The sequence below is a fragment of the Phyllobates terribilis genome, unplaced genomic scaffold (genome assembly GCF_046119375.1).
Source record: "Phyllobates terribilis strain yellow unplaced genomic scaffold, ASM4611937v1 Scaffold_13__5_contigs__length_258822181, whole genome shotgun sequence".
In the NCBI taxonomy this organism is placed as follows: domain Eukaryota; kingdom Metazoa; phylum Chordata; class Amphibia; order Anura; family Dendrobatidae; genus Phyllobates; species Phyllobates terribilis.
Window position 1 is genome coordinate 48,807,543 of NW_027362773.1, and position 23,584 is coordinate 48,831,126.

Consider the following 23,584-nt stretch of genomic DNA (forward strand, 5'->3'; position numbering starts at 1 on the left):
GAGTGCTAACCATTACACCATGAAATCAGATGGGCAATGTACTTAGCTGGATCTTCTTCTGAAGAAAAGGGTGAAACGAGCATGTTAAATCATGAATGGATGTGAAAACAGGCTCTAATGCTGCAGTGCAAATCTACTACTAATACAAAATGGTAAATTAATATCTACTATCCTTTTATTTCACAAGTTTGCCTCGAGTTCCACCCTATCACAACAAGGAGAGTTTTAAATGTTGATAAAAACTGGCAAATAGAGTGTTGCATCTATTACTTGGGAAAAGGGTGAGAAAAAATAAATTGCAAAACTTATAATGTTAGAAAGCTGTTCATCCAGAAGTTGCTAAAGATTATTCATTGTGTAGTAAAAGCTTTCATCCGAGATATAATTCAAGTAGAGTTTGCAGAAATCAAAGCCCATGTCCCAGTCCATCAGCCACGATAGTGCTCTGCGGCCGCTGAACAAGAGCGGGAGAAGATCTTCTTACTTGATGGCACCCGCGGTGCTACTTTTGTTTAGCATCGGGACGCACGTTATGTCGCGCAGGGCAGGATAATCAAAAGAAGATCCGAAGATGCTGTCAGTATTGTTCTACAAACCAAGTCCAAAGATCACAGACCACTGTCTTGGGAGAGAGACGAGGGAATATGAAAATTGATCTTCAATAATCTGTCAAAAGTTATGAGAACATGGTAGTAACCGGCAGGATTTGAACCTGCGAGGGGAGACCCCAATGGATTTCTAGTCCATCGCCTTAACCACTCGGCCACGACTACTCAGACATGAAATCCTTGTGAGTTTCCCACACCTTTTCTTAAAGCACCATGATCAAGATCAGTGATTATCCCCCTGGAAGACATCTTAGAAAAGCAAAGCAAAATTCTAGGCCTCACTAAAATGTAAAAATCTGTTTTGAACTCATCATCAATTAGAACCTTGTACAGTTCATGGCTTTTCCCTCTTCATAAGGCGGAACTGAACTGGGTCCACTACAAAAACATCCTGAAAAAAAACTCTGAAAATGCTCAAAGGTCTGAACATATTAATTTCCATGTAAAAAAGACTTGCTTTTCACTTGATCAGGCTTTTCAGCACCTTTTAACCGCATCAAGTTGCCAAAAACGCAAGCGGTTAACTGAAATGAGCACATCATTCTTCAGGTGTTTTTCACTTAGAAGAGTTCCAGACTTATAATGCAAGTCAATGGGAAGGTAAGAAAGACCCCTGAAGGCTCCTGAGAGACTTTTGGTGAGTTTTGTGAGCTACAAAAATAAGCCACAAAAACGCACTCAAAAGATGCCCACAACAATTCTTAGAAAAACGCCACCAAAAATGTTTACAAACCGCATTAGGAAATGCTGAAAAACAAGAGAAAAGATGACTCAGGAAAATAAAATGCTGATGTTTCCTGAAGCCATTTTGGCTTGAAATCCATGTCAGTTTTACCCACCTGGAAAAAGTGATCATTAACACAAGTCATAGAGAATGGTTGCTTGGTGTCACATAAATAGTATGAGTTTTGTTTCCTGACGTCAATTTTAATTTCGCTAATCCTATATAATAGATAAATTTGGCCATAGGATTCAAAGTGATCATTTTATGGATTCTAGTAATATTCAATTTTTTTTCGGCTTTTTGTATGTGGATTTTAACTTTGTCTTTATATGGTAAACCTTGGGCATAGGAGGACACAATGTGAGCGGAAAAAGTGAAACCTGCATTACACCATGGAACCAGAGGGACAATGTACTTAGCTGGATCTTCTTGTGAAGAAAAGGGTGAAACGAGCATGTTAAATCATGAATGGATGTGAAAACAGGCTCTAATGCTGCAGTGCAAATCTACTACTAATACAAAATGGTAAATTAATATCTACTATCCTTTTATTTCACAAGTTTGCCTCGAGTTCCACGCTATCACAACAAGGAGAGTTTTAAATGTTGATAAAAACTGGCAAATAGAGTGTTGCATCTATTACTTGGGAAAAGGGGGAGAAAAAATAAATTGCAAAACTTATAATGTTAGAAAGCTGTTCATCCAGAAGTTGCTAAAGATTATTCATTGTGTAGTAAAAGCTTTCATCCGAGACATAATTCAAGTAGAGTTTGCAGAAATCAAAGCCCATGTCCCAGTCCATCAGCCACGATAGTGCTCTGCGACCGCTGGACAAGAGCGGGAGAAGGTCTTCTTACTTGATGGCACCCGCTGTGCTACTTTTGTTTAGCATCGGGACGCACGTTATGTCGCGCAGGGCAGGCTAATCAAAAGAAGATCTGAAGATGATGTCAGTATGGTACTACAAACCCAGTCCAAAGAGCACAGACCACTGTCTTGGGAGATAGATGAGGGAATATGAAAATTGATCTTCAATAATCGGTCAAAAGTTTTGGGAACATGGATGTAGCTGGCAGGATTTAAACCTGTGTGGGGAGACCCCAAGCAATTTCTAGTCCATCGCCTTAACCACTCGGCCACATCTACTCAGACATGAAATCTTTGTAAGTTTCACATACCTTTTCTTAAAGCACCATGATCAAGATCAGTGATTATCCCTCTGGAAGACATCTTAGAAAAGCAAAGCAAAATTCTAGGCCTCACTAACATGTGAAAATCTGATTTGAACTCATCATCAATTAGAACCTTGTACAGTTCATGGCTTTTCCCTCTTCATAAGGCGGATCTGAACTCCGTCCACTACAAAAACATCCTGAAAAAAAACTCTGAAAATGTTCAAAGGTCTGAACATATTAATTTCATGTAAAAAAGACTTGTTTTTCACTTGATCAGGCTTTTCAGCACCTTTTAACCGCATCAAGTTGCCAAAAATGCAAGCGGTTAACTAAAATGAGCACATCATTCTTCAGGTGTTTTTCACTTAGAAAATTTCCAGACTTTTAATGCAAGTCAAGGGGAAGGTAAGAAAGACCCCTGGAAGGCTCCTGAGTGACTTTTGGTGAGTTTTGTGAGCCACAAAAAGATGCCACAAAAACGCACTCAAAAGATGCCCAAAACAATTCTTAGAATAACGCCACCAAAAATGTTTACAAACCGCATTAGGAAATGCTGAAAAACAAGAGAAATGATGACTCAGGAAAATAAAATGCTGATGTTTCCTGAAGCCATTTTGGCTTGAAATCCATGTCAGTTTTACCCACCTGGAAAAAGTGTCATGTGATCATTAACACAAGTCATAGAGAATGGTGGCTTGGTGTCACATAAATAGTATGAGTTTTGTTTCCTGACGTCAATTTTAATTTCGCTAATCCTATATAATAGATAACTTTGGCCATAGAATTCAAAGTTATTATTTTATGGATCCTTGTAATATTCAAGTTTTTTTTGGCTTTTGGTATGTGGATTTTAACTTTGTCTTTATATGTTAAACCTTCTGCATAGGAGGACACAGTGTGAGTGAAAAAAGAGAAACCTGTGTTTCATGAAGAATTACCCAGGTTCCACTGAGATTTGAACTCAGCTCACCGGATTCAAAGTCCAGAGTGCTAACCATTACACCATGGAATCAGATGGGCAATGAACTTAGCTTGATCTTCTTGTGAAGAAAAGGGTGAAACGAGCATGTTAAATCATGAATGGATGTGAAAACAGGCTCTAATGCTGCAGTGCAAATCTACTACTAATACAAAATGGTAAATTAATATCTACTATCCTTTTATTTCACAATTTTGCCTCGAGTTCCACGCTATCACAACAAGGAGAGTTTTAAATGTTGATAAAAACTGGCAAATAGAGTGTTGCATCTATTACTTGGGAAAAGGGTGAGAAAAAATAAATTGCAAAACTTATAATGTTAGAAATCTGTTCATCCAGAAGTTGCTAAAGATTATTCATTGTGTAGTAAAAGCTTTCATCCGAGACATAATTCAAGTAGAGTTTGTAGAAATCAAAGCCCATGTCCCAGTACATCAGCCACGATAGTGCTCTGCGACCGCTGGACAAGAGTGGGAGAAGATCTTCTTACTTGATGGCACCCGCGGTGCTACTTTTGTTTAGCATCGGGATGTACGTTATGTCGCGCAGGGCAGGCTAATCAAAAGAAGATCCGAAGATGCTGTCAGTATTGTTCTACAAACCAAGTCCAAAGATCACAGACCACTGTCTTGGGAGAGAGACGAGGGAATATGAAAATTGATCTTCAATAATCTGTCAAAAGTTATGAGAACATGGTAGTAACCGGCAGGATTTGAACCTGCGAGGGGAGACCCCAATGGATTTCTAGTCCATCGCCTTAACCACTCGGCCACGACTACTCAGACATGAAATCCTTGTGAGTTTCCCACACCTTTTCTTAAAGCACCATGATCAAGATCAGTGATTATCCCCCTGGAAGACATCTTAGAAAAGCAAAGCAAAATTCTAGGCCTCACTAAAATGTAAAAATCTGTTTTGAACTCATCATCAATTAGAACCTTGTACAGTTCATGGCTTTTCCCTCTTCATAAGGCGGAACTGAACTGGGTCCACTACAAAAACATCCTGAAAAAAAACTCTGAAAATGCTCAAAGGTCTGAACATATTAATTTCCATGTAAAAAAGACTTGCTTTTCACTTGATCAGGCTTTTCAGCACCTTTTAACCGCATCAAGTTGCCAAAAACGCAAGCGGTTAACTGAAATGAGCACATCATTCTTCAGGTGTTTTTCACTTAGAAGAGTTCCAGACTTATAATGCAAGTCAATGGGAACGTAAGAAAGACCCCTGAAGGCTCCTGAGAGACTTTTGGTGAGTTTTGTGAGCTACAAAAATAAGCCACAAAAACGCACTCAAAAGATGCCCACAACAATTCTTAGAAAAACGCCACCAAAAATGTTTACAAACCGCATTAGGAAATGCTGAAAAACAAGAGAAAAGATGACTCAGGAAAATAAAATGCTGATGTTTCCTGAAGCCATTTTGGCTTGAAATCCATGTCAGTTTTACCCACCTGGAAAAAGTGATCATTAACACAAGTCATAGAGAATGGTTGCTTGGTGTCACATAAATAGTATGAGTTTTGTTTCCTGACGTCAATTTTAATTTCGCTAATCCTATATAATAGATAAATTTGGCCATAGGATTCAAAGTGATCATTTTATGGATTCTAGTAATATTCAATTTTTTTTCGGCTTTTTGTATGTGGATTTTAACTTTGTCTTTATATGGTAAACCTTGGGCATAGGAGGACACAATGTGAGCGGAAAAAGTGAAACCTGCGTTTCATAAAGAACTACTCAGGTTGCACTGAGATTTGAACTCAGATCACTAGGTTCAAAGTCCAGAGTGCTAACCATTACACCATGGAACCAGAGGGAAAATGTACTTAGCTGGATCTTCTTGTGAAGAAAAGGGTGAAACGAGCATGTTAAATCATGAATGGATGTGAAAACAGGCTCTAATGCTGCAGTGCAAATCTACTACTAATTCAAAATGGTAAATTAATATCTACTATCCTTTTATTTCACAAGTTTGCCTCGAGTTCCACGCTATCACAACAAGGAGAGTTTTAAATGTTGATAAAAACTGGCAAATAGAGTGTTGCATCTATTACTTGGGAAAAGGGTGAGAAAAAATAAATTGCAAAACTTATAATGTTAGAAAACTGTTCATCCAGAAGTTGCTAAAGATTATTCATTGTGTAGTAAAAGCTTTCATCCGAGACATAATTCAAGTAGAGTTTGCAGAAATCAAAGCCCATGTCCCAGTCCATCAGCCACGATAGTGCTCTGCGGCCGCTGGACAAGAGCGGGAGAAGATCTTCTTACTTGATGGCACCCGCGGTGCTACTTTTGTTTAGCATCGGGACGCACGTTATGTCGCGCAGGGCAGGCTAATCAAAAGAGGATCCGAAGATGCTGTCAGTATGGTTCTACAAACCAAGTCCAAAGATCACAGACCACTGTCTTGGGAGATAGACGAGGGAATATGAAAATTGATTTTCAATAATCTGTCAAAAGTTATGGGAACATGGACGTAGCCGGCAGGATCTGAACCTGCGCGGGGAGACCCCAATGGATTTCTAGTCCATCGCCTTAACCACTCGGTCATGACTACTCAGACATGACATCCTTGCGAGTTTCCCACACCTTTTCTTAAAGCACCATGATCAAGATCAGTGATTATCCCCCCGGATGAACTCTTAGAAAAGCAAAGCAAAATTCTAGGCCTCACTAACATGTAAAAATCAGATTTAAAATCATCATCAATCAGAACCTTGTGCAGTTCATGGCTTTTCCCTCTTCATAAGGCGGATTTGAACTGGGTCCACTACAAAACATCCTGAAAAAAAATTTGAAAATGCTCAAAGGTCTGAACATATTAATTTCTATGTAAAAGAGACTTGCTTTTCATATGTTCAGGCTTTTGAGCACCTTTTAACCGCATCAAGTTGCCAAAAACGCCAAGCGGTTAACTGAAATGAGCACATCTTTCTTCAGGTGTTTTTCACTTAGAAGAGTTCCATATTTATAATGCAAGTCAAGGGGAAGGTAAGAAAGACCCCTGGAGATTCCTGAGTGACTTTTGGTGAGTTTTGTGAGCTACAAAAAGAAGCCACAAAAACGCAATCAAAAGATGCCCAAAACAATTCTTAGAAAAACGCCACCAAAAATGTTTACAAACCGCATTAGGAAATGCTGAAAAACAAGAGAAAAGATGACTCAGGTAAATAAAATGCTGATGTTTCTTGAAGCCATTTTGGCTTGAAATCCATGTCAGTTTTACCCACCTGGAAAAAGTGATCATTAACACAAGTCATAGAGAATGGTTGCTTGGTGTCACATAAATAGTATGAGTTTTGTTTCCTGACGTCAATTTTAATTTCGCTAATCCTATATAATAGATAAGTTTGGCTATAGGATTCAAAGTGATCATTTTATGGATCCTAGTAATATTCAATTTTTTTTGGGCTTTTGGTATGTGGATTTTAACGTTGTCTTTATATGGTAAACCTTGGGCATGGGAGGACACAGTGTGAGCGGAAATAGTGAAACCTGCGTTTCATGAAGAATTACCCAGGATCCACTGAAATTTGAACTCAGATCACTGGATTCAAAGTCCAGAGTGCTAACCATTACACCATGGAACCAGAGGGACCAAGTACTTAGCTGGATCTTCTTGTGAAGAAAAGGGTGAAACGAGCATGTTAAATCATGAATGGATGTGAAAACAGGCTCTAATGCTGCAGTGCAAATCTACTACTAATACAAAATGGTAAATTAATATCTACTATCCTTTTATTTCTCAATTTTGCCTCGAGTTCCACGCTATCACAACAAGGAGAGTTTTAAATGTTGATAAAAACTGGCAAATAGAGTGTTGCATCTATTACTTGGGAAAAGGGTGAGAAAAAATAAATTGCAAAACTTATAATGTTAGAAATCTGTTCATCCAGAAGTTGCTAAAGATTATTCATTGTGTAGTAAAAGCTTTCATCCGAGACATAATTCAAGTAGAGTTTGTAGAAATCAAAGCCCATGTCCCAGTACATCAGCCACGATAGTGCTCTGCGCCTGCTGGACAAGAGTGGGAGAAGGTCTTCTTACTTGATGGCACCCGCGGTGCTACTTTTGTTTAGCATCGGGATGCACGTTATGTCGCGCAGGGCAGGCTAATCAAAAGAAGATCCGAAGATGCTGTCAGTATGGTTCTACAAACCAAGTCCAAAAAACACAGACCACTGTCTTGGGAGATAGATGAGGGAATATGAAAATTGATCTTCAATAATCGGTCAAAATTTTGGGAACATAGATGTAGCCGGCAGGATTTAAACCTGTGTGGGGAGACCCCAAGCGATTTCTAGTCCATCGCCTTAACCACTCGGCCACATCTACTCAGCCATGAAATCTTTGTAAGTTTCACATACCTTTTCTTAAAGCACCATGATCAAGATCAGTGATTATCCCTCTGGAAGACATCTTAGAAAAGCAAAGCAAAATTCTAGGCCTCACTAACATGTAAAAATCTGATTTGAACTCATCATCAATTAGAACCTTGTACAGTTCATGGCTTTTCCCTCTTCATAAGGCGGATGTGAACTGGGTCCACTACAAAAACATCCTGAAAAAAACTCTGAAAATGTTCAAAGGTCTGAACATATTAATTTCATGTAAAAAAGACTTGTTTTTCACTTGATCAGGCTTTTCAGCACCTTTTAACCGCATCAAGTTGCCAAAAATGCAAGCGGTTAACTAAAATGAGCACATCATTCTTCAGGTGTTTTTCACTTAGAAGATTTCCAGACTTTTAATGCAAGTCAAGGGGAAGGTAAGAAAGACCCCTGGAAGGCTCCTGAGTGACTTTTGGTGAGTTTTGTGAGCCACAAAAAGATGCCACAAAAACGCACTCAAAAGATGCCCAAAACAATTCTTAGAATAACGCCACCAAAAATGTTTACAAACCGCATTAGGAAATGCTGAAAAACAAGAGAAATGATGACTCAGGAAAATAAAATGCTGATGTTTCCTGAAGCCATTTTGGCTTGAAATCCATGTCAGTTTTACCCACCTTGAAAAAGTGTCATGTGATCATTAACACAAGTCATAGAGAATGGTGGCTTGGTGTCACATAAATAGTATGAGTTTTGTTTCCTGACGTCAATTTTAATTTCGCTAATCCTATATAATAGATAACTTTGGCCATAGGATTCAAAGTTATTATTTTATGGATCCTTGTAATATTCAAGTTTTTTTTGGCTTTTGGTATGTGGATTTTAACTTTGTCTTTATATGTTAAACCTTCTGCATAGGAGGACACAGTGTGAGCGGAAAAAATAGAAACCTGTGTTTCATGAAGAATTACCCAGGTTCCACTGAGATTTGAACTCAGCTCACCGGATTCAAAGTCCAGAGTGCTAACCATTACACCATGAAATCAGATGGGCAATGTACTTAGCTGGATCTTCTTCTGAAGAAAAGGGTGAAACGAGCATGTTAAATCATGAATGGATGTGAAAACAGGCTCTAATGCTGCAGTGCAAATCTACTACTAATACAAAATGGTAAATTAATATCTACTATCCTTTTATTTCACAAGTTTGCCTCGAGTTCCACCCTATCACAACAAGGAGAGTTTTAAATGTTGATAAAAACTGGCAAATAGAGTGTTGCATCTATTACTTGGGAAAAGGGTGAGAAAAAATAAATTGCAAAACTTATAATGTTAGAAAGCTGTTCATCCAGAAGTTGCTAAAGATTATTCATTGTGTAGTAAAAGCTTTCATCCGAGATATAATTCAAGTAGAGTTTGCAGAAATCAAAGCCCATGTCCCAGTCCATCAGCCACGATAGTGCTCTGCGGCCGCTGAACAAGAGCGGGAGAAGATCTTCTTACTTGATGGCACCCGCGGTGCTACTTTTGTTTAGCATCGGGACGCACGTTATGTCGCGCAGGGCAGGATAATCAAAAGAAGATCCGAAGATGCTGTCAGTATTGTTCTACAAACCAAGTCCAAAGATCACAGACCACTGTCTTGGGAGAGAGACGAGGGAATATGAAAATTGATCTTCAATAATCTGTCAAAAGTTATGAGAACATGGTAGTAACCGGCAGGATTTGAACCTGCGAGGGGAGACCCCAATGGATTTCTAGTCCATCGCCTTAACCACTCGGCCACGACTACTCAGACATGAAATCCTTGTGAGTTTCCCACACCTTTTCTTAAAGCACCATGATCAAGATCAGTGATTATCCCCCTGGAAGACATCTTAGAAAAGCAAAGCAAAATTCTAGGCCTCACTAAAATGTAAAAATCTGTTTTGAACTCATCATCAATTAGAACCTTGTACAGTTCATGGCTTTTCCCTCTTCATAAGGCGGAACTGAACTGGGTCCACTACAAAAACATCCTGAAAAAAAACTCTGAAAATGCTCAAAGGTCTGAACATATTAATTTCCATGTAAAAAAGACTTGCTTTTCACTTGATCAGGCTTTTCAGCACCTTTTAACCGCATCAAGTTGCCAAAAACGCAAGCGGTTAACTGAAATGAGCACATCATTCTTCAGGTGTTTTTCACTTAGAAGAGTTCCAGACTTATAATGCAAGTCAATGGGAAGGTAAGAAAGACCCCTGAAGGCTCCTGAGAGACTTTTGGTGAGTTTTGTGAGCTACAAAAATAAGCCACAAAAACGCACTCAAAAGATGCCCACAACAATTCTTAGAAAAACGCCACCAAAAATGTTTACAAACCGCATTAGGAAATGCTGAAAAACAAGAGAAAAGATGACTCAGGAAAATAAAATGCTGATGTTTCCTGAAGCCATTTTGGCTTGAAATCCATGTCAGTTTTACCCACCTGGAAAAAGTGATCATTAACACAAGTCATAGAGAATGGTTGCTTGGTGTCACATAAATAGTATGAGTTTTGTTTCCTGACGTCAATTTTAATTTCGCTAATCCTATATAATAGATAAATTTGGCCATAGGATTCAAAGTGATCATTTTATGGATTCTAGTAATATTCAATTTTTTTTCGGCTTTTTGTATGTGGATTTTAACTTTGTCTTTATATGGTAAACCTTGGGCATAGGAGGACACAATGTGAGCGGAAAAAGTGAAACCTGCGTTTCATAAAGAACTACTCAGGTTGCACTGAGATTTGAACTCAGATCACTAGGTTCAAAGTCCAGAGTGCTAACCATTACACCATGGAACCAGAGGGACAATGTACTTAGCTGGATCTTCTTGTGAAGAAAAGGGTGAAACGAGCATGTTAAATCATGAATGGATGTGAAAACAGGCTCTAATGCTGCAGTGCAAATCTACTACTAATACAAAATGGTAAATTAATATCTACTATCCTTTTATTTCACAAGTTTGCCTCGAGTTCCACGCTATCACAACAAGGAGAGTTTTAAATGTTGATAAAAACTGGCAAATAGAGTGTTGCATCTATTACTTGGGAAAAGGGGGAGAAAAAATAAATTGCAAAACTTATAATGTTAGAAAGCTGTTCATCCAGAAGTTGCTAAAGATTATTCATTGTGTAGTAAAAGCTTTCATCCGAGACATAATTCAAGTAGAGTTTGCAGAAATCAAAGCCCATGTCCCAGTCCATCAGCCACGATAGTGCTCTGCGACCGCTGGACAAGAGCGGGAGAAGGTCTTCTTACTTGATGGCACCCGCTGTGCTACTTTTGTTTAGCATCGGGACGCACGTTATGTCGCGCAGGGCAGGCTAATCAAAAGAAGATCTGAAGATGATGTCAGTATGGTACTACAAACCCAGTCCAAAGAGCACAGACCACTGTCTTGGGAGATAGATGAGGGAATATGAAAATTGATCTTCAATAATCGGTCAAAAGTTTTGGGAACATGGATGTAGCTGGCAGGATTTAAACCTGTGTGGGGAGACCCCAAGCAATTTCTAGTCCATCGCCTTAACCACTCGGCCACATCTACTCAGACATGAAATCTTTGTAAGTTTCACATACCTTTTCTTAAAGCACCATGATCAAGATCAGTGATTATCCCTCTGGAAGACATCTTAGAAAAGCAAAGCAAAATTCTAGGCCTCACTAACATGTGAAAATCTGATTTGAACTCATCATCAATTAGAACCTTGTACAGTTCATGGCTTTTCCCTCTTCATAAGGCGGATCTGAACTCCGTCCACTACAAAAACATCCTGAAAAAAAACTCTGAAAATGTTCAAAGGTCTGAACATATTAATTTCATGTAAAAAAGACTTGTTTTTCACTTGATCAGGCTTTTCAGCACCTTTTAACCGCATCAAGTTGCCAAAAATGCAAGCGGTTAACTAAAATGAGCACATCATTCTTCAGGTGTTTTTCACTTAGAAGATTTCCAGACTTTTAATGCAAGTCAAGGGGAAGGTAAGAAAGACCCCTGGAAGGCTCCTGAGTGACTTTTGGTGAGTTTTGTGAGCCACAAAAAGATGCCACAAAAACGCACTCAAAAGATGCCCAAAACAATTCTTAGAATAACGCCACCAAAAATGTTTACAAACCGCATTAGGAAATGCTGAAAAACAAGAGAAATGATGACTCAGGAAAATAAAATGCTGATGTTTCCTGAAGCCATTTTGGCTTGAAATCCATGTCAGTTTTACCCACCTGGAAAAAGTGTCATGTGATCATTAACACAAGTCATAGAGAATGGTGGCTTGGTGTCACATAAATAGTATGAGTTTTGTTTCCTGACGTCAATTTTAATTTCGCTAATCCTATATAATAGATAACTTTGGCCATAGAATTCAAAGTTATTATTTTATGGATCCTTGTAATATTCAAGTTTTTTTTGGCTTTTGGTATGTGGATTTTAACTTTGTCTTTATATGTTAAACCTTCTGCATAGGAGGACACAGTGTGAGCGAAAAAAGAGAAACCTGTGTTTCATGAAGAATTACCCAGGTTCCACTGAGATTTGAACTCAGCTCACCGGATTCAAAGTCCAGAGTGCTAACCATTACACCATGGAATCAGATGGGCAATGTACTTAGCTTGATCTTCTTGTGAAGAAAAGGGTGAAACGAGCATGTTAAATCATGAATGGATGTGAAAACAGGCTCTAATGCTGCAGTGCAAATCTACTACTAATACAAAATGGTAAATTAATATCTACTATCCTTTTATTTCACAATTTTGCCTCGAGTTCCACGCTATCACAACAAGGAGAGTTTTAAATGTTGATAAAAACTGGCAAATAGAGTGTTGCATCTATTACTTGGGAAAAGGGTGAGAAAAAATAAATTGCAAAACTTATAATGTTAGAAATCTGTTCATCCAGAAGTTGCTAAAGATTATTCATTGTGTAGTAAAAGCTTTCATCCGAGACATAATTCAAGTAGAGTTTGTAGAAATCAAAGCCCATGTCCCAGTACATCAGCCACGATAGTGCTCTGCGACCGCTGGACAAGAGTGGGAGAAGATCTTCTTACTTGATGGCACCCGCGGTGCTACTTTTGTTTAGCATCGGGATGTACGTTATGTCGCGCAGGGCAGGCTAATCAAAAGAAGATCCGAAGATGCTGTCAGTATGGTTCTACAAACCCAGTCCAAAGAGCACAGACCACTGTCTTGGGAGATAGATGAGGGAATATGAAAATTGATCTTCAATAATCGGTCAAAACTTTTGGGAACATGGATGTAGCCGGCAGGATTTAAACCTGTGTGGGGAGACCCCAAGCGATTTCTAGTCCATCGCCTTAACCACTCGGCCACATCTACTCAGACATGAAATCTTTTTGAGTTTCACATACCTTTTCTTAAAGCACCATGATCAAGATCAGTGATTATCCCTCTGGAAGACATCTTAGAAAAGCAAAGCAAAATTCTAGGCCTCACTAACATGTAAAAATCTGATTTGAACTCATCATCAATTAGAATCTTGTACAGTTCATGGCTTTTCCCTCTTCATAAGGCGGATCTGAACTGGGTCCACTACAAAAACATCCTGAAAAAAAACTCTGAAAATGCTCAAAGGTCTGAACATATTAATTTCATGTAAAAAAGACTTGCTTTTCACTTGATCAGGCTTTTCAGCACCTTTTAACCGCATCAAGTTGCCAAAAATGCAAGCGGTTAACTTAAATGAGCACATCATTCTTCAGGTGTTTTTCACTTAGAAGAGTTCCAGACTTATAATGCAAGTCAAGGGGAAGGTAAGAAAGACCCCTGGAAGGCTCCTGAGTGACTTTTGGTGAGTTTTGTGAGCCACAAAAAGACGCCACAAAAACGCACTCAAAAGATGCCCAAAACAATTCTTAGAATAACGCCACCAAAAATGTTTACAAACCGCATTAGGAAATGCTGAAAAACAAGAGAAAAGATGACTCAGGAAAATAAAATGCTGATGTTTCCTGAAGCCATTTTGGCTTGAAATCCATGTCAGTTTTACCCACCTAGAAAAAGTGTCATGTGATCATTAACACAAGTCATAGAGAATGGTGGCTTGGTGTCACATAAATAGTATGAGTTTTGTTTCCTGATGTCAATTTTAATTTCGCTAATCCTATATAAAAGATAACTTTGGCCATAGGATTCAAAGTGATCATTTTATTGATCCTTGTAATATTCAAGTTTTTTTTGGCTTTTGGTATGTGGATTTTAACTTTGTCTTTATATGTTAATCCTTCTGCATAGGAGGAGACAGTGTGAGCGAAAAAAGAGAAACCTGTGTTTCATGAAGAATTACCCAGGTTCCACTGAGATTTGAACTCAGATCACTGGATTCAAAGTCCAGAGTGCTAACCATTGCACCATGGAATCAGAGGGGCAATGTACTTAGCTGGATCTTCTTCTGAAGAAAAGGGTGAAACGAGCATGTTAAATCATGAATGGATGTGAAAACAGGCTCTAATGCTGCAGTGCAAATCTACTACTAATACAAAATGGTAAATTAATATCTACTATCCTTTTATTTCACAAGTTTGCCTCGAGTTCCACGCTATCACAACAAGGAGAGTTTTAAATGTTGATAAAAACTGGCAAATAGAGTGTTGCATCTATTACTTGGGAAAAGGGTGAGAAAAAATAAATTGCAAAACTCATAATGTTAGAAAGCTGTTCATCCAGAAGTTGCTAAAGATTATTCATTGTGTAGTAAAAGCTTTCATCCGAGACATAATTCAAGTAGAGTTTGTAGAAATCAAAGCCCATGTCCCAGTCCATCAGCCACGATAGTGCTCTGCGGCCGCTGGACAAGAGCGGGAGAAGATCTTCTTACTTGATGGCACCCGCGGTGCTACTTTTGTTTAGCATCGGGACGCACGTTATGTCGCGCAGGGCAGGCTAATCAAAAGAAGATCCGAAGATGCTGTCAGTATGGTTCTACAAACCAAGTCCAAAGATCACAGACCACTGTCTTGGGAGATAGATGATAGAATATGAAAATTGATCTTCAATAATCGGTCAAAAGTTTTGGGAATATGGACGTAGCCGGCAGGATTTAAACCTGTGTGGGGAGACCCCAAGCGATTTCTAGTCCTTTGCCTTAACCACTCGGCCACGTCTACTCAGACATGAAATCTTTGTGAGTTTCACATGCTTTTTCTTAAAGCACCATGATCAAGATCAGTGATTATCCCTCTGGAAGACATCTTAGAAAAGCAAAGCAAAATTCTAGGCCTCACTAAAATGTAAAAATCTGATTTGAACTCATCATCAATTAGAACCTTGTACAGTTCATGGCTTTTCCCTCTTCATAAGGCGGAACTGAACTGGGTCCACTACAAAAACATCCTGAAAAAAAACTCTGAAAATGCTCAAAGGTCTGAACATATTAATTTCCATGTAAAAAAGACTTGCTTTTCACTTGATCAGGCTTTTCAGCACCTTTTAACCGCATCAAGTTGCCAAAAACGCAAGCGGTTAACTGAAATGAGCACATCATTCTTCAGGTGTTTTTCACTTAGAAGAGTTCCAGACTTATAATGCAAGTCAATGGGAAGGTAAGAAAGACCCCTGGAAGGCTCCTGAGTGACTTTTGGTGAGTTTTGTGAGCTACAAAAATAAGCCACAAAAACGCACTCAAAAGATGCCCACAACAATTCTTAGAAAAACGCCACCAAAAATGTTTACAAAGTCATAGAGAATGGTTGCTTGGTGTCACATAAATAGTATGAGTTTTGTTTCCTGACGTCAATTTTAATTTCGCTAATCCTATATAATAGATAAATTTGGCCATAGGATTCAAAGTGATCATTTTATGGATTCTAGTAATATTCAATTTTTTTTCGGCTTTTTGTATGTGGATTTTAACTTTGTCTTTATATGGTAAACCTTGGGCATAGGAGGACACAATGTGAGCGGAAAAAGTGAAACCTGCGTTTTATAAAGAACTACCCAGGTTCAACTGAGATTTGGACTCAGATCACTGGATTCAAAGTCCAGAGTGCTAACCATTACACCATGGAACCAGAGGGACAATGTATTTAGCTAGATCTTCTTCTGAAGAAAAGGGTGAAACGAGCATGTTAAATCATGAATGGATGTGAAAACAGGCTCTAATGCTGCAGTGCAAATCTACTACTAATACAAAATGGTAAATTAATATCTACTATCCTTTTATTTCACAAGTTTGCCTCGAGTTCCACCCTATCACAACAAGGAGAGTTTTAAATGTTGATAAAAACTGGCAAATAGAGTGTTGCATCTATTACTTGGGAAAAGGGGGAGAAAAAATAAATTGCAAAACTTATAATGTTAGAAAGCTGTTCATCCAGAAGTTGCTAAAGATTATTCATTGTGTAGTAAAAGCTTTCATCCGAGACATAATTCAAGTAGAGTTTGCAGAAATCAAAGCCCATGTCCCAGTCCATCAGCCACGATAGTGCTCTGCGGCCGCTGGACAAGAGCGGGAGAAGATCTTCTTACTTGATGGTACCCGCGGTGCTACTTTTGTTTAGCATCGGGACGCATGTTATGTCGCGCAGGGCAGGCTAATCAAAAGAAGATCCGAAGATGCTGTCAGTATGGTTCTACAAACCAAGTCCAAAGATCACAGACCACTGTCTTGGGAGAGAGACGAGGGAATATGAAAATTGATCTTCAATAATCTGTCAAAAGTTATGGGAACATGGACGTAGCCGGCATGATTTGTACCTGCGCCGTGAGACCCCAATGGATTTCTAGTCCATCGCCTTAACCACTCGGCCACGACTACTCAGACATGAAATCCTTGTGAGTTTCCCACACCTTTTCTTAAAGCACCATGATCAAGATCAGTGATTATCCCCCTGGATGAACTCTTAGAAAAGCAAAGCAAAATTCTAGTCCTCACTAACATGTAAAAATCTGATTTAAAGTCATCATCAATCAGAACCTTATGCAGTTCATGGCTTTTCCCTCTTCATATGGCGGATTTGAACTGGGTCCACTACAAAAACATCCGGAAAAAAAACTCTGAAAATGCTCAAAGGTCTGAACATATTAATTTCCATGTAAAAAAGACTTGCTTTTCACTTGATCAGGCTTTTCAGCACCTGTTAACCGCATCAAGTTGCCAAAAACGCAAGCGGTTAACTGAAATGAGCACATCATTCTTCAGGTGTTTTTCACTTAGAAGAGTTCCAGACTTATAATGCAAGTCAAGGGGAAGGTAAGAAAGACCCTGGAAGGCTCCTGAGTGACTTTTGGTGAGTTTTGTGAGCTACAAAAAGAAGCCACAAAAACGCACTCAAAAAATGCCCACAACAATTCTTAGAAAAACGCCACCAAAAATGTTTACAAACCGCATTAGGAAATGCTGAAAAACAAGAGAAAAGATGACTCAGGAAAATAAAATGCTGATGTTTCCTGAAGCCATTTTGGCTTGAAATCCATGTCAGTTTTACCCACCTGGAAAAAGTGATCATTAACACAAGTCATAGAGAATGGTTGCTTGGTGTCACATAAATAGTATGAGTTTTGTTTCCTGACGTCAATTTTAATTTCGCTAATCCTATATAATAGATAAATTTGGCCATAGGATTCAAAGTGATCATTTTATGGATTCTAGTAATATTCAATTTTTTTTTGGCTTTTTGTATGTGGATTTTAACTTTGTCTTTATATGGTAAACCTTGGGCATAGGAGGAAACAATGTGAGCGGAAAAAGTGAAACCTGTGGTTCATAAAGAACTACCCAGGTTCCACTGACATTTGAACTCAGATCACTGGATTCAAAGTCCAGAGTGCTAACCATTACACCATGGAACTAGAGGGACAATGTACTTAGCTGGATCTTCTTCTGAAGAAAAGGGTGAAACGAGCATGTTAAATCATGAATGGATGTGAAAACAGGCTCTAATGCTGCAGTGCAAATCTACTACTAATACAAAATGGTAAATTAATATCTACTATCCTTTTATTTCACAAGTTTGCCTCGAGTTCCATGCTATCACAACAAGAAGAGTTTTAAATGTTGATAAAAACTGGCAAATAGAGTGTTGCATCTATTACTTGGAAAAAGGGTGAGAAAAAATAAATTGCAAAACTTATAATGTTAGAAAGTTGTTCATCCAGAAGTTGCTAAAGATTATTCATTGTGTAGTAAAAGCTTTCATCCGAGACATAATTCAAGTAGTGTTTGTAGAAATCAAAGCCCATGTCCCAGTCCATCAGCCACGATAGTGCTCTGCGACCGCTGGACAAGAGCGGGAGAAGGTCTTCTTACTTGATGGCACCCGCGGTGCTACTTTTGTTTAGCATCGGGACGCACGTTATGTCACGCAGGGCAGGCTAATCAAAAGAAGATCCGAAGATGCTGTCAGTATGGTTCTACAAACCCAGTCCAAAGAGCACAGACCACTGTCTTGGGAGATAGATGAGGGAATATGAAAATTGATCTTCAATAATCGGTCAAAAGTTTTGGGAATATGGATGTAGCCGGCAGGATTTAAACCTGTGTGGGGAGTAGTGTTGAGCCACCCCCGTATTGTTCGAGTTCGGTTCGGTTCGTCGAACACCCGTGTGTTCGCCGAACTGTTCGTCGAACACCTTCGAACACCGTTAAAACCAATGGCAGGCAAACAAAAACACATAGAAACACATAGAAAACACCTTCAAAGGTGTCCAAAAGCTGACAAACTGCTCAGAAGACATAACTAACACATGGAAAAGTGACAAGTACATATAGTCATGCGAAAATAAAAGAGGTGGAGGAGTAAAAGGAGGGGGGGACACAGATATAGGCATGTCATGCCCTTCTAAAATCCAAAAAGTGAGAAGCCGACACGGCCAGTCCGCTCCTGCCCTTGCCACCTCCGTGTCGCCGGGTTTGTGCCAGAGCCGCGGTGAACCCTGACGGCCAGCCCCCCTCTCCCAATACTGGTGCCTGTCCGCTGGTGGGTCGAGCGAGCCCCCCTGTGGTGGAGGCAGCTCTAAGCTTTTTAATTTAAATTGTCTCTCTAATTTGAATGAATACACTTTAAATCCATTTACAAGGATCTATTGGAGGGCAAGTCTCATGCCAGCAGCCGCGGTAATTCCAGCTCCAGTAGCGTCCACTAAAGCTGCTGCTGTTAAAAAGCTTTTATAAGGATCGAGCTCGGCTGTCCACCGCAAGGCATCCTACTGCCAGTCCCAGCCCCTATGCCTTGGGGTGCCTCCTGATGCTCTTCACTAAGTATCCCATGGTCCCGAAGCATTTCCTTTGAAAAAATTAAGTGTCTAAACTACAGGTGGTGCAGCTTGCTTAACAGCCGGGATAATCCGCTCACTAGCAGACACTGCTACTAGGCACAAAGTATTTCCTGGGCTAGATGCAGTTAAAAATTTGTAATTAGATACTCTCGTTGGATGCTGAGAAAGCATTCCATAGAGTCTCCTGGCACGCCATATATGATTCTCTTAAAAAGCTTGGGGTAGGGGTCTAGGGGACCCTTTTATAGCCAAAATCACGGCCCTGTATCGCAATACGTCACCTAGGCTGAAGATAAATGGAACTGTAGCACCCTGAGGGCTCGGTTGCTACAGACGTATTGCACCTCACCCAGAGGTGTGATATCTCACTCTCAGGTAAGGACGGAGTGTGGATCAGGACCCGACACCTGCATGCATTACACCACATTGCCGTGGGGCAGAGCGACCAATATGCCTCTGAGATGGGCACGACAGTCCCTGTCCCTGGCTGGAGTGGGGGGAGGGAACACTGAGGAAGGGGAACCCTGTAGTGAAGGAGGGAGGAAGCAGTTCCTGGGTGCATTGAGAAGGGAGTATAAAAGGTGGGCACCATCTTAGTTCAGTGCAGAGAAGTCTGAGCAGAAGTGGCAGGGAGCAGGGGCTCTGCATGAGCTCTGCTCCGGAGGCGGGCCTAGTAACAGAGTCCCAGGCCTGGAAGAGGGAGAAGTAAGGAAGAGGAGCGGAGAAGGCTCCAGGAACGAGGAATGAAGGGATCCCAGGGGTGCGGACGGGCGAGTCGCCACCGCACGCCCGAATCCACCTGCGTGGAGGGGTCAGGCCAAAGGGGGAGACCGGTCCCCGAACTAGTGGAGGCAGGAAACGACCCTCAGCTAGAAACCGGAGGCTCTGACATTTTATGTGGCGCAGCCCCTCGCTACACCCACTAGGAATGCACCACATAGGGTCAGGGAAACTGGCGCCAAGTTTACCAAGAGGAGGCCCGAGGCAGCCGGACAGAAGTGTTGGTAAGAAAGGCCAGACAAAGGACACACAAAGGGGGTCCTGTGAAGTGCTCCAAAGTTATCTGGGAGTTGTCTGAGCCCCTCACCTGGTGAGCACAGTACGACGTGGGCAGCCGTTACCTGCAGACATGGTCTGGATAATAAGAACTGTGAGTAAAGGCCCTGAACTGCATCACTGACTCCGTGTCGTTACTGCTGCTGCCCTGCACCATCACCCCCATCCTCCGCATAAACTGCCCTGAGGCTATACTCCTCCCGTGGGGAGTTTTGCTACGCTCTGCTGCACCCACAACACCAGAGTCAGTGGTCTGCCCTGTAGCGGCGGTTCACTCTGACTGCAATCCACGGGTGGCATAGTCGGACATTTAAACATGAAAACCACATAAATAGTTCCGCCACTGGTTTGACCGCCCTGAGCCACGGAACTGGGTCGCCGCCACGAAGACTACAACCACCAGCATCCACCAAAAAGGGTCCGGCTCCGGGTGTCCCAAGGCCCAGGGGGTGCAGCAGAACATTTTCATCACCTTTCACAATCACCAATGGGACAAGGCAGTGATGTCCTCTGTCCCCTCTCTTATACATCCTAGTGACGGAGCACCTGCTCTCATCAATTCGCCATAACCCCAATATTAGGTGGATTGAGGTGGGAGGCACCGAGTACAAGTGCTCTCTATTTGCTGATGATGTCCTAGTATATATCACTCAATCACATATATCCATCCATGCTGTTATGGCTGAAATAGATCACTTTGTTACATGGTAAAATTTTAAAATCAATGCAGCGAAGTCTGAGGCCCTCGATGTCTCCCTCCCCAAATCCATATAGGATTCCATCCAGTCCAACTTTCCCATTGCCTGGCCCTCACAGGGTATCAAATACTTAGGAATTCCTATTCATAGAGACCTCTCCCATCTATGTTATCTTAATTTTGGGCCCTTTATTGAACAACTCCATACAGACCACGGTTGTCAAGTTAGAACTGTAAGATTCACTACGTGAACCACTGGTGTTTTGTGGAAAAGCACATCTACACTGCGTTCCAAATTATTATACAAAAAGTATTTAGGAGTGATAAGGGAAGAATTTGTTTGTTTGTCAGTTAAACTCATTGATGGTGATGTGTATCAGGGCTCTTTATATCACTGTAAGCAATTGCAGACACCTGTGCTAATTAGTTTGGCAGGTGTGTCCAATGAAAGGCAAGACTACTTAAGAAGGCTCTCTCACATTATTAAGCAGCCTACATTTTCTGCCAAAATGGGAAAGAAAAAGGATGTGTCGGCTGCTGAGAAGCAACAAATTGTGGAGTGTTTAGGTCAAGACATGACTACAATCAACATTGTGCGATGATCAGGATGAAGTGTCTTGGCAATCAAGAAGTATGTAGCTGATTCACAGTACACACGTGTGCGTGCTGATAAGGGCAAATTGAGGACTCTTTCCTACAGGCAATTACGTCAGGTTGAAAGAGCAGCGGCAAAAAAGCCTTGTCATAGCAGCAGACAAGTTTTTGAAGCTGCTTGTGCCTCCAACGTCCCCCGAACAACAAGATGCAGGGTCCTTCAGAGTTTTGCAGCTGTGCATGCGCCATCCTGTCGACCTCCTCTATCCACTTCACACAAGCAGAAACGGCTCCAGTGGGCCAAACATTACATGAAGACTGATTTCAAAACTGTTTTGTTCACGGATGAGTGCCGTGCAGCGCTCGATGGTCCAGATGGATGGAGTGGAGGATGGCTGGTTGATGGACACCCCACGCAAACACGGCTACAGCGCCAACAAGGAGGAGGTGGAGTAATGTTTTGGGCTGGAATCATGGGGAGAGAGATTGTCGGCCCCTTTAGGATCCCTTAAGGCGCTAAAGATGAACTCCATAATGTATGTGGATTTTCTCAAACAGCACTTCCTGCCATGGTTCAAGAAGAAGAACCGTGTATTTCACAGCAAGATCATTTTTCTGCATGATAATGCACCATCTCATGCTGCACATAAAACATCTGCATCTCTGGCTGATATGGGCATAAAAGGGGACAAACTTATGGTGTGACCCCCATGCTCCCCTGACCTCTACCCCATTCAGAACCTTTGGAGCATCATTAAAAGGAGTGTCTATGATGGCGGGAGGCAGTTCACATCTAAGCAACAGCTCTGGGAGGGTATTCTGTCCTCATGCAAAACAATTGAAGCAGAAACCATCCAAAACCTGACAAATTCAATGGACGAGAGAGTTCAGAAGCTCCTTTCGAACAAGGGGTCCTATGTGAAAATGTAACATCACCTAGAATAAAGTTTTGAGTTGAAAACTGTTTGATTTCAGTTTCTAACAACCTGCTAATGCTTATAATTTCAAAAATGACCATTTTTTTGGTCTTTATTAAAATGAAAAGGTTGATCGAAAAGTTTGGGGGATCTAAGAGTGTGGCAACCCAGTAGTCATGATTACTTCGAATTCTGACAATATGAGGGTCATGCTGCAGGTAGTGCAGCAAGAAGGCACTTATGTGCCTTGCGCATCTCGGAGCCCCAAAATTATTTTCCGGGCTAGATGCAGCTAAAAATTATTTTTAATTTTAAATCTGGTGAAGCTTTAGTATAGATGGCCTAATAGGATCAGTGCTGCACACTGCTACAAAGCCCAAATTATTTTCCAGTCAAGATACAGATAAACATGATTAGTAATTTGAAAGCTTAAAACGGTTGGTAGGGTGATTTTAACCAATCATCAAGCTTTTACTCTCCCCAGGATGACACAGGGGTAGAAAAGTCATTTCGGATCCATGATTTGTTCATCTTTATGAACGTGAGTCTGTCTACATTATCAGTGGAGGGCCGCATGCGCTTATCTGTCAGCACACCACCAGCAGCGCTGAACACACGTTCAGACAGAACGCTGGCTGCGGGGCATGACAAGATCTCCAAGGCGTAAGTGGCTAGCTCCGGCCATTTATCCAGATTGGAAGCCCAAAAAGAGCAAGGGTCCAGTGACACAGTCGTGGCTTCAATGTTTACTTGGAGATACTCCTGTACCATCGTCTCTAGGCGTTGACTATGTGTCAGACTTCTTGTCTCCTGTGGCCTTGCAAAGGATGGGCTAAAAAAGTGGTGAAATGATTCCGCAAAATTGATGTTACCAGCAGATACTGTGGTTCTGTTACGGTTTGAGTGCTGAACACTTGACGGTCCCACGGTTGGCAAGTTGGAACTGTGAGATTCACTACGTGCACCACTGGTATTTTGTGGAAAAGCACATGTAAGATTCTGCAACAGTCTCTGCTGATACTCCTGCATGCGTGCATCCCTTTCTATGGCAGGAATAATTTCTGCAAATTTACTTTTGTACCAGGGATCTAACAGTGTGGCAACCCAGTAGTCAGGATTATTTCTAATTCTCACAATTCGAGGGTCATGTTGCAGGTAGTGCAGCAAGAAGGCACTCATGTGTGTTGCGCATCCAGGAGCACCAAGTCCCTGTTGTGTTGGTGGCGAGGTAACAATCATGCTTCCTTC

At 40.9% G+C, this 23,584-nt stretch overlaps 9 non-coding genes across 9 annotated transcripts; all 9 read right to left on the reverse strand.

Moving 5' to 3' along the window:
* Nucleotides 1–691: 691 nt before the first annotated feature.
* TRNAS-AGA (transfer RNA serine (anticodon AGA)) lies at nt 692–773 on the reverse strand. Its single transcript has one exon. It is a non-coding gene; the product is annotated as a tRNA-Ser (tRNA).
* A 2,674-nt stretch (nt 774–3,447) lies between these two features.
* TRNAQ-UUG (transfer RNA glutamine (anticodon UUG)) lies at nt 3,448–3,519 on the reverse strand. Its single transcript has one exon. It is a non-coding gene; the product is annotated as a tRNA-Gln (tRNA).
* Nucleotides 3,520–4,183: 664 nt separating this feature from the next.
* TRNAS-AGA (transfer RNA serine (anticodon AGA)) lies at nt 4,184–4,265 on the reverse strand. Its single transcript has one exon. It is a non-coding gene; the product is annotated as a tRNA-Ser (tRNA).
* A 2,741-nt stretch (nt 4,266–7,006) lies between these two features.
* On the reverse strand, nt 7,007–7,078 carry TRNAQ-UUG (transfer RNA glutamine (anticodon UUG)). Its single transcript has one exon. It is a non-coding gene; the product is annotated as a tRNA-Gln (tRNA).
* Nucleotides 7,079–9,528: 2,450 nt separating this feature from the next.
* On the reverse strand, nt 9,529–9,610 carry TRNAS-AGA (transfer RNA serine (anticodon AGA)). The gene has a single exon. It is a non-coding gene; the product is annotated as a tRNA-Ser (tRNA).
* A 2,749-nt stretch (nt 9,611–12,359) lies between these two features.
* On the reverse strand, nt 12,360–12,431 carry TRNAQ-UUG (transfer RNA glutamine (anticodon UUG)). The gene has a single exon. It is a non-coding gene; the product is annotated as a tRNA-Gln (tRNA).
* Nucleotides 12,432–14,146: 1,715 nt separating this feature from the next.
* Nucleotides 14,147–14,218, reverse strand: TRNAQ-UUG (transfer RNA glutamine (anticodon UUG)). The gene has a single exon. It is a non-coding gene; the product is annotated as a tRNA-Gln (tRNA).
* A 1,577-nt stretch (nt 14,219–15,795) lies between these two features.
* TRNAQ-UUG (transfer RNA glutamine (anticodon UUG)) lies at nt 15,796–15,867 on the reverse strand. The gene has a single exon. It is a non-coding gene; the product is annotated as a tRNA-Gln (tRNA).
* Nucleotides 15,868–17,575: 1,708 nt separating this feature from the next.
* Nucleotides 17,576–17,647, reverse strand: TRNAQ-UUG (transfer RNA glutamine (anticodon UUG)). Its single transcript has one exon. It is a non-coding gene; the product is annotated as a tRNA-Gln (tRNA).
* Nucleotides 17,648–23,584: the final 5,937 nt, after the last annotated feature.